The 19,335-nt window shown below is 37.7% G+C and overlaps 1 protein-coding gene across 2 annotated transcripts in view; it reads left to right on the top strand.

Annotated features, from left to right (window-relative positions):
* SLC39A10 (solute carrier family 39 member 10) overlaps positions 1-19,335 on the top strand; it is a 216,113-nt gene that overhangs the window by 18,778 nt on the left and 178,000 nt on the right. The gene's annotated exons all lie outside the window — the stretch shown is intronic.

The following is a 19,335-nucleotide window of genomic DNA, read 5'->3' on the forward strand; positions in this document are numbered from 1 at the left end:
ACACACATCATTCATTAGATTATGAAAACCATTAATGTCAGGCAGCAGAACCAAAGGAATTCACTAAGGGAGCACCATTAGCATATCAAGTAGCTATTTCTCAGCTAAATATTCCTGACAGCCCTCATTACAGATGATGGATGGGCTTTATAAGAGGTAGTATTTCCAGAAGAAAATAAAATCTCAGCATTCTACCACATGTGGCCCAATAACTAGATATCATTTTTTGACTGTCTGTTTGCATTGCTTTCCTTTTTTTTCTTTCAGAATGAAAGAGTTGTAAAACTCACAAATAGATTAACTGCATAATTCAAAATTCATTAATAATGGTGAGCCTAATTCAGCCTGGTTTCTGAATTCTTCACGTGTTTTAGTCATGGGATATCAAACACTGTGTGTCATCCTAGATGGATTGCCAGCAGCCTGTCAGCAATAAAAGGACATATAACCAAAAAAGCAAGTAAGGCTGGCTTTTAAAAGACTATGTGATGCCAAAAATTTTATGATTTGATACTGAACATTTTCTGAGGTAAGGAACACAGTTTTAAAAGAAAAGGATTACTGTAGCCATGTCTTCAGAATAGTTCTGACAGCACCTCATGAAAAATGGGCACAAGGAGCCACAAACAAGCCCAGAGGGCACCTGATAACACCCTTGGGTGGGAATGCAGACCCCAGCACTTCTTTAAAATGGGACAGGAAATAGTTTCAAATTTTCTGCTGTGCTTTTTCTTGTAAGTGTCAGTAGTGGAGCCCCTGTACCAACAACAGATTTGCCCCCTACACCTCTTGTGGTTCTTCCATGTGCTGATTTAAGTTTGGGGTTTTTTTCCAAATACTGCAATACAATTTGTCTAGCATGATTTATTATCGATACTGCTAAAATTTCATGGTTCTCTGACCCTCTAAATCTGAAGTGATTTGACTTCAATGAGGCAAAGTACTCCTTTGCAAACCAAATTATGAAGCAGCAGGGTATTAATTTTATTATTATTCAGAAATGAGCTTTGTTGCAGAATCAGGAAATTGACTGGACACCTACTGCACAATGGTCTCCACTGCCTCATGCTGATGAGGCAGGAGGATGTTTTCAGTCAGTTTCTTTTCCCAAATTTCATTTCTTCCTGCTAACTTCTTAACTCCTACTTGTTAACCTGTTGCAGGGGTTTTTTTTTCCACTTTTATTTATAGGAAGAGTTTCACCAGTAAGGGAAAGAGGTTTATTAAACAAGTTATTTAAAAACAGAGAGACAGAGAAGCCGTTCCTTAGAACATTGCTAAAATCATTCAAATAACATTTTTTTAACTCCCCAAGAAACTTTCTTCCTTCCAGGTCCCTTCCAACTCAGCATATTCCGTGACTCTGTATAATTCTTTAGCATTTGAATGCACAAGTTCTGAGGTGCCAATAATACTCCTGTGGTGCTTCCAACCAATCCAGGAAAGAGACAAGAGGTTTTTTTTAAATGTCTCAGCATTTTAAGAACTACTTTCATTGGGTTTTTTTCTGTTCAAACTCTATGAAGTGTGTGCTTTTCTTCATGGGTGAGACTTCAAAAATGGAGAGTGCTCATCTCTTGAAAATGAGTGCTCTAAAGCAAATGAAATTTGCCACACAAATATTAGAGGGCTCAAAATAAATTCTCACCTTTGACAACCCTGTCTGATACAATTATAAGCAATTATAAAACTATTGAAAAGCAGTTAGCTGGCATTTTCAACACTGTAACACAGGACTCCTGGCCAAGATGTGTATTGAGATATCTTAGATTTTAATGGAGTTGTAATGAAATACAATGACAGTAGTACTTACTGCTATGAAAGCACTAAATTGCTTACCATTACCTTTCCCACATAATTAATTTCAGCATGATATTAATACAATGCTGGTATTTATTATGCAAAAATAAAACTTTAAGGGCATATTTTCAAGACAAACTCTGAATATTTTTCTTCAAACTACTTCACATTCTAGTATCAACAGTTATATTTAAATAAAAATGAGCAATTGCTCATAGAATTTCAATGCAGGAAAATCAACCCTGCCATGTGTAGTTTCTGAAATGTTTGTTTAAATATTCAGTTCTCATCAACCAGCGTGAACAATAAATCACAGCACACTTCATGGATGATGTAAACTGTCAAGTAAGAGTAAATGTATTCATTGCTTTAACTTTATGTAAATGTATTCATTGCTTTAACTTTAATAATTATCTCTATGTCCCATTTTATATTTATATTTATATTTATATTTATTCTCATAACTCTCACTGCCCAGACAATTGTTTGAGCAGGAGTTTATATATAAAGATATGAAATATCCTGAGAATTTAGAGTTGAGAATTCAATCAGTAAGGCTAAAACCTTAGTGTTCCCTAGCTAGGTACCACTTCAGAAGTCATTCCACTGAACTGTAGGAGTCAACAGGTCTGGAGCAGAAGGAGCTTAACTAGCCATTGGCCTAGTTCTTCCACTGGAAGGATTTTCCTGTGCTCTTCTTCATGGTATTTCATTTATTTACCCTTTCATTTCCCTATCTGCAAAAGAGGGATGCTTATGCTGTCTTCTTCTGTAACATGTTGTCAGGTTTACATACAGGAAATATATTAAAGTCAAATCCAGAGATAGTTCTAGATTAGTAGATAGATTCACTTTGTAACTCTTGAAGAGCAGAATAGCAGTTGTTCTGAATTATTAAGAAAAAAAAAAAAAAGAGATCAGACTTGTTTCTTCTCCTTTTAAATTCCTATGGATCTTTCCACAAGGAGTGGCTGATGATTCAGCCATCACCACACTTCTGGACCTCAGTCTTGACAAATGTCATTCACAAGAAAGTTAGAAAATATATGGACATTTTCAATATACAGATATTTCTGCAGGAGAGAAATGTACAACACTGCTGAGTTAGACCCAAGAGCGTACAGAATATTTTCAGGTTGTAGTGTATTGTTGTAAAATTAACACATTAATAAGAAGCAATAACTGGAAGGTCCAAGGTTTCACAGGTGTGAGTCAGCAAGCAGAGCACTTTCTTCCCATTGCCATCTCAGGCTCCATCTTTCCCTGACCAGTCTGCTCACACAGCAGCAGTGGATGTGAGCAGGGGCACTCAGCCCAGTGGGGTGCTCCCTTCTGCCTTTGTAGCAGACAGGCTGGAAGCAGGGCAGTGACTGCAGGCCCCCCAGGCCCCCCTCCCTGCACCCCACTGCTCTGACTGCCAGTGGGCTCTGCAGACACACAGCAATCCTAGGGAATGTTGGATGGCAGTGCTGCCAGTGGCACTGACATTGCTTTTACATGCATTTACACCTGCACAGTGAATAAAAACAAGAGCAGCTCAGACATAAGTGGCATGTTTACACATCCAAGCAGCAGGAGCCTGTAACAGATGAGCAGACTGCCTTCAAGCCAGCCCTGCCCATTGTGGTGCTTGCTGTGAAGATCTTCAAGAGAGGCTGTTGCCTGTTCTCTCTGACTTTGACCCCCCCAGCCATTTAATCCCAACTGAATCCTTTCCAACTTGTAAGGCTGACTACTCTGTGCTCCAGAGACACACAGCAGATCTCAGGTGAACAGACCAGTTCCAATCAGCATTTTATTTCCACGGTGTCTGGTGCAGGAACAAGGAACAGAAGCAGATATTAAATGCCTTATCTTCATCTGCATTTGGGAAAACATGCAGTGCCGCTCCAGAACACGTAATTTTCTTCTAACATAGTGTAGGTCATTGGCTGGGTCAGAATTGTTCCCAGCTTATTCCAATGTCTCTTTTACAGGTGAGAGTGTACCAGGCAATATCAGGCTCTGCTATCTTGACATGGTATCTTCTTAGTGGGAGGATATGTCAAAATAGGAGGTCTAAGTCTCTGCTGTGAATTCTCCCCCACTGAGAAAATGGCTAACAATTTTCTGTGCAACATTCCTGTGTTGCTTTCTCTCTCTCAAGTTTATAAAAAGCAGACATGTATTAGAGCACTCAGAAGCACTGCTTTTTAGGAGATTCCTATTTCTTGGTGAAGTTTTTCACCCTGGCAGTTAGTCAGGAGGAAGAGTAAAGAGCAACCTAAGGGTACTTCTAGTGGAATGAGACACAAAACTATAAAGAGGAATAAAGTAAAGGAGATAAGAGATAAATGCAAAGGAAGGAATGAGGGAATGAGGAAAAACCTGGAAAACAGAGAAAGACAGTGACAAGTCCTGGTAGGGATTCACAAGGAAAAGTTGAAAACTTATATGAAAGAGAAGAATGTAAAGGAAAATACTATAAACCATGGCAGGGGGTGGGCAGGGAGAAAATAAACAAGAAGTGGAAAAACTATATGAGAAGGGATGAGTAAAATAGTAATAAAAGTTTCTTCAAGGCTGGGTTCTGTAAATGAGGAAAGGGAAGAGACACTGAGAGAGTGATCGTGCACAGACTGAAGAATGGTCTGGGAGACAGGGACACAGTGCTGCCTTCAGCAAATACACAGCACTCTAATCCTGAGCAGACACTGCCCAGAGCCTTTACACTTGCCTGGAATACAGCTTCAGGCCAGATGATGGAGAGAAGCTAGTGCAGGTACCAATTATGTATAATCTTCCTTTAACTGCAAAAGGTGACAATGCACAAACGGTTGACCCCCTGAACAGCACCTGAGACTGCAGCTGTAGAAATCTGGTAGCCCTGCCTCACCAATTAAACACTGAGATTATTTCATACTTTCTTTACCAGTGATTTTTCGTCAATTATCCTTCTATTTCTAAGCCCTTCATTTGCCTGATTACCATAAATTTCCCACAGCACCTTCCATAATAACCTAGGATAAAAAGATATACCAGCATGTGTAAATTAGGGAAGAGAAACAGAATTGGAATTATACAATCATATTCTCCTCCCTACAGAGAGCCAAAAGGAAAATTAATCTTTTGTTGTGTGCATCTGGGAACTTAATTAATATGGTAAAAATAAAAAATTCCTTTACATAAGTCCATCTCTTAATTCATTAAGTAAAACAGCAATACCATATTGCATAGGAAAACACCATGTTTAAAAATAAAAGCCAGAGCTAACAGCAAAACACCAGCAGTTTTAAAACAGTACCAAAATCCTCTAATTCTCTGTGATGTTTCTCTAGATATAGAGTTTTTTCCACTAAATATGTTAGGCCTTTTCTAGTTCTTCCACCTTTTCTCTAACCCTCTCCTCTCCCAAATGAGAGTGGAGAGGTATGAAAACAGAGCAGAGAAAGAATAACTGTCTTCATGCAGAGATATGCTCTTATCAGAGCTGACATAAAGAAATGAACTGTCATTTTTACCCTAAAAAGAAGTAGGAACTATAGGCACACAATTCTCAGGAGGCTACTGCCTCAAATTTGCAAAAAGTATTCAACTGACCGTATCATAACATTGAGAATGGCTGAATTTAATTGTTAGGAAAATTTGCCTTTTTTCTTCCCCCTTTAGTCCTTCCTTCCTAGTAACTGCGAACCCGCCATTGTCATGACTTGCACGTAAGCCTGAAGATGAATTAAAAAGCATGGCATGATTACCAAGCACATCCATTCCACCAAAAAACATATTTCAGATTTAGGATTCTGCCTGGGAGAGAAATAGGTATCTATCAATGGCTGTGAATTTGAGCAAGAGTAGCTGACTAAAGACTCAGGTGAAGAAGTGCAGAGAAATATCTTGTGGATCACAATGATTAATTTCTCTGTGTTTATAGACTTCCAATACATTAAAATTATTTGCTTCCCTGTATGTGCAAGGAAAGACTGCTCACTATTTGCCTTTGCAAGAAAGGGCTCAAAATGAAAAAAAAAAAAAAAAAAAAAGAAGACAGACTGGTACTAATTCAGAAATACTGGACAAGTAAATGGACCTCCTTTTCTCCCAAGTAATACTTCCATGCAGGGATATATGTTGGTGCAGTTTGCCCTCTGCAAGTGCTATATTTTTCTCTACATGCAATTATCCTCTTCCATACACACTTCAGTGAGTTATGGCAAGCATAAAGCCTGCAGGTTGCATGGCACACCATGCTTCTACTGCTCTGAAACTGCTACAAACCCACAAGGCCACTTTTAAAATCTCATAAACTCCTTGAAGTCAACTTATATAGATTTCTTTACTATGCACCAAAGATCCCTTATATGACAAACAGAATATTCAAGTTTTTTCCTACCAGCCAAAGTCACATGAAATTCAAAGAGTATAAATGAGAAATTAACTTCTTTTTTTAACAGTCTAGGGCAATTATGATTTTGATAAATTAGCAAGAATACTTGTCTTCTCTCATTCTGTAAAACTATTCAAGAAGAAATGAGCTATTTACAAGTCAGATAGATGAAATTCTGTGTCCTCTCCAGTGAAAAGTTATTACTCTAAATCATCTTTTGGTTCTAAAGAAAGCATAAAATACACGTAAAAAACCAAATTTATAAAATTTCTGTTATCATATACAAGTGTTATACATGCCATCTATATTGCCTTAGAGTAAATTTTACATTATTCAACATAATGAAAAGCAAAATAAACTGCAGGTTGATTTCCTACATGGTTCAGGGCTGTTTGCTGTCATGGTTTCCTTTTTAAATGCAGTTGTCACTAAAGACATGCTCCATTCAATTACACACCACAGTTCTCTCAAAAGCATGAGATACTTCCTTGTATAGAATGTGAGAGCTGAACAGTGCCCCTTTCTTTGCAGTTGATTCAGAGTGCACTTCCCAATATCTAAAGTTGGAAGTAGTGTTCAAAACACTACAATATATCTATTTAGATGACAGAATGAATACCAAACTCCTAAGGCTCAGCCTAAATCAACTCATTCATTTTGTTTTGTTTGGTCCTGAGAACCAGGGAGCAAATATCACCCCTCAATCTATTAATTTTTATGAAATATTGTGCCTGAGGAAATCTTTTAAAAACATGGAGTATTCAAATGTTTGCTGCATGAAGGTGTGGTAGCTATCATAGAGGCACTTGCCACAAGAGACACATGAATCTTTAATTTGTCCCTCAGTGGCTGGATTTTCTGTGGAGGAGATCCAGAGAAAATCCCCAAACTAATTAAGCAGACATCCAACATTATTAAGCTTTGTCTTGTGAGGCACAGAGAAGAGCAGCCTGATCTCAGCACTGCACAGCAGCTGGGAAAGAGAACAGCTCTGCCTCAAACCCTCCCCTGCCCAGCAGCATCTGACGGGCTCTGGGGCTGCCTGCTCACAGCCATTCTCATTAAATGGGACAACTGGGCACCCTTTGGAGAATTACCCCTCTCAGATGAGTATTCTGGAGGGATAGGGTTCTCACAGTGTGCTGCAGTATAGGCTGTCAGGGTTGAGTCTGGCCCGTATTACAAAATCACTTCCATAACTAACTGTCATGTTGGCAGCCTGAGGAAAGACAAGGGACTGAAAAAAATTAAGGGGAATTGTCTTGTGGTGATTCCTGTAGGTCATGATGGAAATGGCAGGGGAAAATTTTCTTTTCTCCAACCGTGTTCACATGCAGATTTATCAATTCATTTTCCATAGACAATGCATTTTAATTAAAGAAGAAGTTGTGTGGGGAAAAAAACCCAACACAAACTGAAATAGAGAAAGAAGTAAGAATTTTTTTTTCTGGTGTAGAAAAAGGGCAAAATTTACCTACACACAGGTCCTCATAATTTCACAGAATCACAAGTGTGAAAAATGGCAAGGTAAAGTCATTGTGTGGTGGAATGGGCCAGTATCATTCATTGTTGGTTTAGGACCTGCTTTCAATTTGTATAAAATTTCCTTTCATGAGACTGCCTTATTAAGATAACCCAGTAAAAGTCAAAAATGTTAATTTTATGGATATAATTTGATTACATTTTCTTAGATCTTTCCATTAACAGTATTGATTTTTAGTGGCTTTGTTAATTAGACATTAATGGGAACAGAGAACAATTAGCAAGAGTGACCAGTTTAAGGTCAGGAGGCTTAGAGACTTGACAGCTGAGTAAAACCAGTTCCCAGAGGTACTTTCTAGGACTGGCTTGGGAAAACACTTCATTATGTCTTTGGAGAGGAAGTTAAAAAGTGTTTTTATGCGTTGCATTCCCATCTTCATCTAAACTTGAATATTCAAATGCATCTCTCTTTAGTGTTGGATTAGCAACTGCAAACACAGCCTTGAAACATGACCCCATCTTGTGTGGACTTCAAATCGAATTTTGATGAAAACTGAAAATCACAACTGGTTTCTTAACTGTTCCCTGTCAGCATCAGAGATTTTATCAATTTCAGCAGAAGGCGCTGTGCTTTCCCTCAGCAATATTGCCAGTGGTGTGGAACTTCCCTCAGGAAGACTCTTGGAAGTTCATATAACCATGCGAGAACTCTTTTAGATAAAGAGCAGTAGCCCATCTGCCCACCTTTCTAGCTGGTCTCTTTCATGTTCTCCATATCTTGCCCAATGTAATACTGAAAATAAATGAATTTTTCCTGCTGTTGCTTCAGCTGGAGTTTCCTCCAAGGAATCTTGTCTTCAGCACCCAACCAACAGATCCAGTTTAGCAAAGCCTATTAGAAAAAACTTTCAGCCTCTCTAGATAGGCATGAACTACATCAGAAACACAGCTTTTAAGAAATATGGCTCTATGACATTTCCTGCACCAATATGTTTAATGCTTTCCCTTTTAATATTAACATATAGATATTTGAAGTTCACTTATGCATAGGCATAAATCTGAAGTAGCAGGCAGTTATTCCTCACTGTAATGTGCAAATGAAGCCTAACAGACTTCTCTTTAATTACTGATGTTCTTCAAGTCAAGAAGTGCCTTAGGAACTGCATCTGAATTTGGCCTGCAGGAATTCTGGTAGGTCTCTCACAGTTTAATCTTTTTTGGACATAACTATTCCTAAATGCATTAACAATTTATTTATTCCATACATGTTCCATCAAATCTTACTTTTAAAGTTATGAGAATTATGTATTTCTTACTACAAAGACTAACTCTTTTGAGATAGGTTGTGAAATTTTCCAGAACATTGTTTTTGAGCTTGATCCAGTAGTTTTTCATTGTTTTCATCAACTCATTTCAGCAATCTTTTTTTGTTTGGCATCACAAGGCATTTTTTATAGCTTTTAGGACCATTTTTGTACTTTTTCACTTCTCCTATTTTTCAAAAATACATGAGTCTGAAGTTTTGATCACAACCGTGGGGCTGACTCACCAATGCCATATGAGACCAATCTTTCCAAATTATCACGTCATGTTTTGCTTTACTTTTTCCATGTAGCATAAACCAGAACACCACTCAGAGGAGTATGTTAAGTTTTTCTGTAAACCAAGACATCCTGACTGCTACTTTCTTGATACCTGGATAAGCAGCTCATGTGTCTGGTTGCTCCTATGAATATCAAACTGGTAAGTTTTCACAGTGAAGGGAAAAGAATCTGTTCTTTAATATATGTTCATGTAGTTTGTGTGAAAGTACCATGAATGAAACACATCTGATTGGTAAGGATATTTTTATATAAAGGTCATGAGGGAAGGAGAGGGAAAGACTTAGTCACCATCCATTACTTTATTAAGTGCTGCAGAACGAAAAAAAAAAAGACACATTGTACTGTTGTTTTCTGTTTCCTGATTTGTTAACTTGAGTTAATTTTATTTGCTCTTGAGTAGATTTTCCACAGCTGTCTCCTTTTACACTTGATCTTCCTGCTTGATACAGTCCCATCACAGGCAGACCCAGCACACATGCTGCTCAGCTGCTGTGTGTGTGTCCTTCAGTCCTCTTTAATTGGTGCACAGTTAGCACTCATTACAGGGATTCCACAAGGACAAAATTTGTGCAGGCAAGATGCCAGAGCAATGTTCCCTGGAAAGGCAGATGTTCCGTATCAGCGGTCGGACGGCTGGCACGGTCCTACCGAGGGAGCACAGCAGAGATCTGTGCCTCCCTCTCAAATCAGACACACAGTTACTGCCCCACCAAGTTAACTGCCTCGGATTTTTGAAGTGAGCTGCTTTTTTCGCCATTCATTTGGAAATAATTTGAAAGCAAAACAAGCAAAGCACATCAAAATAATTGCAACCCTGGGTAAAAAGGAAAAAGAACTCTACTGAGGCTTAGAACACCTTGTAAATTGCTTCTCAGTTAAGACATTCATGAAAGACACACACAGCAAAATGCTGTCGTCTGAATTTAAAAAAAAAAAAGTATGATGATTATGCTTGTTAATTGTGTTTGTTTTCTTATGACTAATTTATTTAGGACAATTGAGAAAGCTAAAGCATTTGAACTGATTTTCTGTTTGTTTGGCTATTAAAGTTCCTCTGTGAAATGTATGTTTACTTAAAGCATCTCCAGCTACCCATTTACAATGTATTTGTTAAATTAGTTAAGAGACTTTAATTGGGCACTGGGGATTTGTTGTGCTATTCCCAATTCTGTTTACTAAAAATACATGAGAACAGTGAGCAATTTATTTATAACCTTGTTATATGAGGCCATTACCAACATCAGATTTTTTTTCTTAACATATTTTTAATTTGCATTGACAGAATTCAAGTGATGTTTGCTCTTCTTTCTGTTTTTATTAGAGCAGCCTAAAAACTGTTTCTAGTCAAATACAGTGGAACCACATCTTTTATTTGGAACAGTTTTCATAATATTTGCAGCGGCGATCATAGATGTGGACCCCCCCAAAAAAGCAACAATATTGAATCAGTATAAGAGAATGCTGTCTTTCTTTTGCATCCCATTAAGGTAAATAGTTTGAGAAGCTAACTATATTTGAGGTTAAAAATGCACTGTACTTCATTGGCATTATCATCAAATAAATACTTCCTAATTTTGATCCCATCCTGGCCGTTTCATACATATTACAATACAACAAACCAATAAAACTCCTATGGCAGGGCTTTGATTCCAGTGCCCCTCTGAGATGAGGATGTCTGCACACCTCTTCAGACAGGCCACTCAGAGCCAGGATCAAGCTGTTTCTCAAGTTTTGTTACTCTTAGAACAATGTCCAGGCACATCTCACCCAGAGCCTGGGGAACCTCACTGGACTGCCAGGCCAGGGAAAGTGGTTCATTCCCAGGAAACAGCATGTAATTAAATGTTTCAAGTTTCCAGAACTAATTTTTCCTGTCTTGTTAAATGCAGTTGCTTTAAGAGAATTTTCACTCCAGCTGACACTGATCTGTTGTGATGGGATGAGTAAGTTAACAGCTGTAAATGTTAACAAGTAATTTATTTAAGCTGTTGTAGAAGTAAGTCTGCTTTTATGGTAGGGGAAATCAGCACCATACTCTCTAGGCCAAATATTTTTACTGAACATAATGTTGTTTGAAGCTTGAGTTGTTTTCTATAGCCCAAAGAACAGTGTTCTGTTATTATAAAAAAAAAAAAAAACTGCAGTCATTTTTCAAAGGACTGTGTAGCCCTGGTACATGAGGCTAGTCCTGAACTGGAGTGAATTAGTATAAATGTCCACTTCGATTGAACTATTCCACTTTACACTAGCTGACTTCACAGACAAATATGTATTGTTTAGTGAAAAAGAAAACCTTAAGAAAAACAAAATACTTCAGAGGGGGACATAAAAGAGACGAAGTATGATCATCGAAGACAGACTCCTGTCATCCTCCGAAATGCATGCAAGGTAATGTTTCTTCCTCTTTTCTTGCAAATTATTTTAATCTGGAGAAATTATTGTATGTCACAAAACTTCAGATTGTGCATCACTTCATCTAATTTAAATTTGGGGGGTTGATTTACCTTTCTAGCTACCTTAACACCAGAAACTTCTCTTTGAACCTAGCCATCTTTAGTTCTACTCTTTGACTAGATCTATCCTTGTTGGTTTTGGAAAGCTAAACTTTATCCTTTATTCCGAGAGCCTAAAATTAATGACAGCCTGTGTGCAGAACCAAGCACTTCTTGTGAGACCACAAATTCTTTCTGCTGTGCTAGGACCTGGTTTGATTTTTAGAACACATTCAGAATAGTTTTACTTAGGTTAGAAGTTTTATTTTTTAATAGTGTTCCAAGCACATGAAAATAAAAGTGAAAAAATCTTAATGAGTCCTTTTGGGGTTTATGGCTGCAATCAAAACCTTAGAAAGAATAGAGGTAATAAACCAATTGATAGTACTGTACATCCTGGCATAAGCAGCACAGGGGTGGGGTTTTGCCTGACTATGATGGAAACTTACTGCTAAATCTTATGTTCAAGAACTAGAAATAAAAAATAATACACTTATATGGTTTTTCTTTAAAGACCATATATATTCAAAAATGTATAACAGCAGTGGGAAAATGTGGAGAGAGATTTAAATAGTGAAGATGTTGTTTAAATCGCTGATTTGATTTTTATGTTGTTTACTTACATGTTATTTCACATAGCTTAAAGCAAATGTAGTTTTAAATCCTGGGCAAGATAAACACTGGTTAGAAATTTTGAAAAAAAAAAAAAGGCAAGTAAAAATGACAAACATTTCACAGAGCTTATCAGGAAGTGTCAAGAGCAGCCTTCTTGGTGAACAAAGAGTTTAGCAGCCAGCAGCTAATACACTCACAATGCCATCTTGACAAATTTAGCACTCCAGATCCTGAGAGGCCAGATTTATACCCATCTGGCAGTACTGAGAGACAAGCACTCATGTATCAGATGTGCTGCAGAGCTCACGTTCCCGTGCAGAGAGCAGCAGCCATTCTGTTTGATCTGGAGCTCTCTCCAAGCACTGCACATTTCCTGATTTCCTTGTCCTGAGCATTGTGCTCTGCCTCAACAGGGGACACACATCCAGCCACCTGAGGCTGCTGGAGAGCACTCACAGAAAGCCCACTGGCAATGTGGGGAAGAAAGCTGATGCCAACAATATTGAAAAGTGCCTACAAAGGACAGGAGAATACATTTGCTTTTGTGGCAGGACTGAACAAGTGCAGCTTTACAGCAGAGAGCAATCAGAGATGACAGACACCTGTAGGCTGTCTAACACTGAGCTTCAAGGGATGAATCTAGGGTTATGATTGAGTTCCATGGCGTTTCTTGCACAGAAAATATATTTGCAGTTATGGAGGAAAATCCATCAGTGCTGGTTCTAATCTTTCCCAGGTGCATAATTTCATGTCTATACAAAATGCAATGGCAGAGGATCACAAAACGGGATCTGATCTGCTCATTTACTTCCTGTAGTAGGAAAGCCAGGTAGCAGAACTTCCTGAGCAGGTGACTTCATCTTGACCAAAACTGATCTCAGAAGTTCATAGTGTACCAGAATTCTCACTTTATTTATCCAAGAAATATGAATAATACTCTCCATATAGATTTGGGGGTTTACAGATTAGATCCATGACTGGAGAGTGTCTTTGTTTAACTCTTCCAAAGTGTCAAAAATGAATGATCTTTTTTTCGTGTAAGAATTATTCCTTCTGTTTCTCGTGTTGTTCACAGGGGATCTGTGCCATTTAAGAGCCATTTTTATCACAACAAGAAAGCCCTGTAGTAAAAAAAAAAAAAGTATCATTTGCCAGAGAATAAATTTCTTCTAATAAAAAATGCCCCTTTTTCAGTGTAATTAGAACTCAGGCTCATCTGAGGCTTTCAGGAAGTTTTCCTGAAAAGGAAACAGAACTATAAACAACCCATCCACCAGACTACACAGAGCCACAAGGACCACTTCAATGAAGTCAGGTTACCTTCTACAAAGGTTGGTCTAAACTTTTGGCACTGCAATGGCCGGAATGAGGAAGGAAATAGGAAAAGAAAAAAGAAAAGAGGGAAGAAAAAAAGATTAAGGCACACAGAGAATATACAAGAGAAGTGATACTGTAAAGATGAACATCTAACTTAACGAAAATACTCTATGTATTACCAAGAAAAGAAGTGAACAGAACAGCCAGTAATTATTACCTAGAAAGAATAGTAATAATAATAATAACAGCACAAGAATGTTATAGTCTCAGTGTTGATTTGGTAACCTTCAAAGTATAAATTGCATTGTTTCAAGGGGCATCCTTTCCCAGTATTCAATATCATCCTAGAACAGGCCTTGTGTAATACTGCCATGCTATGAAGTGGAAATGTTTATATATTCATTTGATTTCTATTATACACACATACCTGCATTTAGAGGAGCAGTTCAGTCATGCATAAGAATCTGTAGTTAAAGATTTCGAATCATACTTATCTAAGCACAAGTAGCTAGATTTTCAGAGGAACTCAGGATATAACCTCTTTCTTACTTCAACATTAACTAAATAGCAATGAAACATATTTAAGTTTCTTGCTTTACATACAGGACCTCAGTCATTAACTTCCCCCCTCAAACATGCCAAAATATACCATGCATATACAATATATATGCCTGTATAGCTCTCTATCAGTCTCTATTGCACACACTAACACTTTCAAATAATGAGGTCTGATGAGCCCTTTGAGGCACACAAATGATTGAAAATATAGAACACCAAATTCTCATGTTAATGACACCTCTAAAGGGAACAGCAGGAATCAGAAAATAAAACTAGACCAAATGCTCAACCTAACAACTCCCTGGTGTGGTGTGGCAGTCTAGGAGAGTATAATAATGAGATCAAATACAAATTGCAATATGAAAAGTGAAAATTCAATATGCAATAAGAATAATACAAAATTATATTAGCAAAGCTAGATCTTCTATTAGTAGAATATCTTACAGTATATGAATCCAGCTACTTTATGCAACATACCCAGGCTCTTTTATATTTCCTAAATTTGTCTTATGGTAAAGTAGATATTTTCATGCAAACCAGAGCACTTCAGAGGCAGCAAAAAGCCATATTAGCAGAGTGCCCAACCTCCACCTTCATTCCTTCTCTTCAGAGCTTGCTGCAGAGTGGGGCTGCACAGACACTGTCCATACAGAGCCCAGACAGGGCCCAGACCTGCCTTGAGCAGCACCACATTTGAGTGGCACCAAAACAGGGCAGAGGCAGCAGCTGAGAAGGAAACTCAACCATCATCTTATTGCAGCTGACAGCAACACTTTACTGGGAAAGTAAACATGCACAGGCTACAGCTGCTGATGAACAAAAATCCTTTACATAAACAAAATTAATCCCTATGGTATGCAGATATCCTTTTTGAAGAGAAACTGTTCTTCTTTTTGATATGCAGTCCTCCAAAATCCCCTAAAACCACATTGTAAGGAAAAAAAAAACATAATAATTCCATTTTCTTCTGATATATCTGGAAGTAAAACCAAAGGTTCAGCATGTATTGTTTGCTTCCATAGTGAAGGCCAAAGAACATTGCAGTAGCACACCTTAAATCAGCCACAACACTTGACAGGATGGGGTGTCCCTGGCCTTTATGGACACCAGGGATGTCAAGTCTCCTCCTGCTTCTGTCTAGAGACATTCTGTGCAGCACAGTGCTGGGAGGCTTTGCCTGCACTATTTGCTCTTATTTGTATTTCTGTATTGCATTTGGCACAGTAGGGAACAGTCCTCAGCAATTTATTTTCTCCCGCCATGCTGTTCAGCTCCTCTCACCCCTGGGGACTGAGGGGAAATCTTTGACAGGTAGACAGCTCCCTGTGTATTAAAAAAAAAAAAAAATCCCTAATGTCAGCCAGAAATCAGTACTTGGCCAACTGCAGTAAACACAGTGAAGTAAGAGAAGCAGCAAAAGGAAGATATTTACCAAAACACCTGAGTGTGCAAGGGGGACTGAAATGTTTCCATATTGGTATCTTTGTCCTAGGTGGGATTTCCTGCTGGGATGACCAAAGCTGTACTCAGAGCTTTAATTGCCATGAGCTGGAGTAATTTATTCTAGTCAAATAAAAATGTCACTGATGAAAACTGCTGCTGCTGTCATGCTGATTGTTTGCAGCACTGACACGTGCCAACACCAGCTTTAATGAAGTCGTTTGGTTGTTTCTCAAAGAAATGTTGCTCAAAATGATACATCATTTGAAAGCTACCAAACACCATGAACAATAATCCTTTCTGGCATAAAAATATCCACCCTTGTAAAGAAGGAAGCAGAAGAGCAAGACATTTAAGTTCCAAATATTTACTTTGGCCAAATGATTACATTCAAACAGCAACAGAAGACATCATAATCATCATTCAAATCTTTACAGATATTCCATAATGCTCTGCTCAAGCACTAAATTCCACATGAACATGAAAATAAAAAATATATAGCTGGCATAAAACTGTGGATTTTGTCTCCACCATAAATGATATTCACAATCTTTTTAATAACAAGGGCTTTCAGGAAAAAGAAAAAAAAGGTGAGATAAACTATTATATTAAGCTGTCTAGTTCAGTACAGGAATAGCTAACAAATAGGTAAAATTTCCTACATAAGAATTTATTATAAGGAATTGGACAGTAAATCTGGAGGCCTTGAACTTGCAGGCATTCCAATAATTTCAAGTTTTGCATTTGAGAAACAACACTGCCTTCGTTATTTTCTACTTCGGTGATTCTGAGCAGGAAGAATTTAGGTCAGCAGTGAGCCTGAGTTACTGCTGATAACTCAACAAATAAAATTCTGTGCTATACTTCATTCTAGGGAAAATAGAGGAGCACAGGGCAAGGAAATTACCTATCTTTTAAGACAGGTAGGAGACAAGAATCTGTTAGCCACTGCATTTGTATTCAGAAATTACTTTTGAAGGCACAGTAATGGACTTTCAACATGGAGCATGAGACACATAAGACAGCATCAGAGACCTGGCCATGTTTGCTTCTGTTGGTCCATGGCATGTGAACCTCATATTGAGATAAATTAACAGGTCTATTTGGGAGATCTGCTATAAGAATTAACTAAATGGTGATAAGAAATTGCTTTAGCTCTGGTAAATATGGCAATGACTTAGAAGTACAAGAGGAAGAATTTGTTTTCCTGTGATGGTAAGAAAAGTTGAGAGTCTTTTTAGCTATTTTTTTACTTTTCTCTCATAAGTTCAGTACATTCATATATGTAGCTGGTTTTGCAATATATTAAAAATAACTGTCTATAATAAAACATTGTTGAATTTATACTGCACTGCTGTAATTGTGCAGTCTCAACTCTAAGGAAAAGCCATTACTTCCCAAGTACTTCTTCCTTTAAAAACATCCGAGGTATTTAATATGTTAATTAAATTTTAATTAGCCATTTCCTTTGTGCTAAGAAAATGCCTATTTTATTGTGAGAACAAGCAATTCTGGACAGCATGACACTATCTTTAGAAAGCTTGCTACTAGTTCTTCTTTACAGGAGGAAATAACTCTCACATTAGGAGAGGAAAGTTATGCTGAAGTGTTTAGAACTGCACAATGTACCTTGAACTGGCACAGAGCAAATAAAGGCTTTGATGTTTTAATGTGTGCTCCTGCCACTAGGTATTCCGGGCTGCCAGACAGAACAAACACTTAGGAGAATCTCTGCACTTTTAGTTTCACTTCAAGGTGAAATCCCAGCCCCATCAAATCAGCGGGTTGAAATGAGTTTGCTGTGGTCAGGATTATACCCAGGTCATTTGTCCAACCTCTCTTCTTAACTCTTCATGTTCCTTCAATTTTCTTTTAGGTGAAGCCACATTGCCAGTCATATATTAAACATTTGAGGTGCTTAATCATATTTGATTTAAAATTAAGTGCTTTGAGAGGTTTGCTGTTGAATTTCCAATCACCAAAAGCAGATCACACAATTCTTCATTTGCAGTCCATAAGAAAAGAATTACTTCTACAGAAGCAAGGTTCCCGTCTCAGCCCTTGCATCTTTATCACATTAAATAAAAATAAATTTGTGCTTTATGGTAGCATTGCAAGAAAACCACAGCTCTCTACCAGCTAAGACACACTGTTACAATGAGATTCATTTTGCCCAAAAAAGTGCAAGATCATTTGCTTATTGAAATAGGATGGTAGAAATTTTCAAATTTGAACATACTTTATGAGAATGTCTTAAAGGGACACAGCCAAGTGAAAAGGCACATTTCTAGTTTTATAAAGTGAAATAATTCTGTGAACCACTGGAGAGAATTGATTTTTGTGTCTTTTGTTACAGAAGTGTAGTAAAATTTAAAAGATTAAAAAGGCCTATTATTTCATTCAACACATAGCAATATTTTCACAAAAGCTTTGTTGAAGAAAATTTTAATCAACTCATGGAATAGCATTTTCAATGTTTCATATATCAAATATTTTGCGATCTGCTAAATTTTAGTGTAAGGAATTTTTCTTTTCCTAAATCCGCCTTCTTTCATCCAACAATTTGGCATCTTTTCAAAATGAAATCCTGACAATTTTGTTACTGACTTCAAAGTATCTGTGCTTTCCCCCTTAAGGTTTGGCTACTTTTTAATTTTATTTCATGTATAGCCATTGTGCAACCTTCCCAGGTTTGGAACCACTCATCCAGATGAAGAACTACTGCTGTCAACAGCTTCTTCCCATTCTTGTCTGCAGGGCTATGAAATATGCATATTCATTCCCATTTTAAGCTCATTTCCCCCTTACTTGCTGACATACAAAAAGTCAACCTCTCTCTTACCAGCATCAGGATTCATTTTATAACCACCAGGTGGTTATAAAACCCCTGACATTCCCTGGACACACAGAACGATGCAGAAGTTGCTTTGGTCCACATGTAGACACATCTGCTGGAAATATGCCTGGAATTAGCAACTTTCAATGGTGATTTGAGATCCTTGTCTGAAAAGTTTGACTGAAGTACAAAGTGTCATTACAGTATCTATTACTTTTCCATGAACACAATTCAAAGCAACGGTACAAGAACAGGCACAACAAATTATATAAAGAGAAGGCAGAGGAGGAACAGGAATTTTTCTTCCTAAAATACTGTTATGCTTTCTGGCTCACACTGAGCACATGACTAAATATTGTGAAATCTGTTCTCCCAGTCCTTTATCATCAGTTTGAGAAAGGAATGAATGGCTGAAAAAACCCTAACCTGGTCTCTAAACTTCTGATCTATGGACAAATCTAGAATTTTTTTTTTCTGATTTTTTCTGGTATCATCTGCATTTCCCCTATTTCTGGCACCATTACTCACTGCTGTCTTCCATTCTCTACATCACTGAGGAAATATCTTTTAAAGAGAAAAGAAAAGCAGCAAGCTGGAAAAGCAGAAGCAATCCGTCAAATCTGTTTGGGGCCTCCTACAATGTAAAAACAATTATTGTTCAACTTACCACAGCAAAAACCTGGTGCATGTTTATCTAGGTTCTGCCTTTCTGATGCCTTGCTTGAGTGTTGTTTTAATGCATTTTCACAGTTGGTTGATCATTTTCATCATTCACTTCAAATGTGCACTGATGTGTCATTAATTAATATTAATGACAAGTTGTCATAT

The sequence above is a fragment of the Agelaius tricolor genome, unplaced genomic scaffold (assembly GCF_023055355.1).
Source record: "Agelaius tricolor isolate 1412-34295 unplaced genomic scaffold, bAgeTri1.0.p SCAF_10, whole genome shotgun sequence".
Classification (NCBI taxonomy): Eukaryota; Metazoa; Chordata; class Aves; order Passeriformes; family Icteridae; genus Agelaius; species Agelaius tricolor.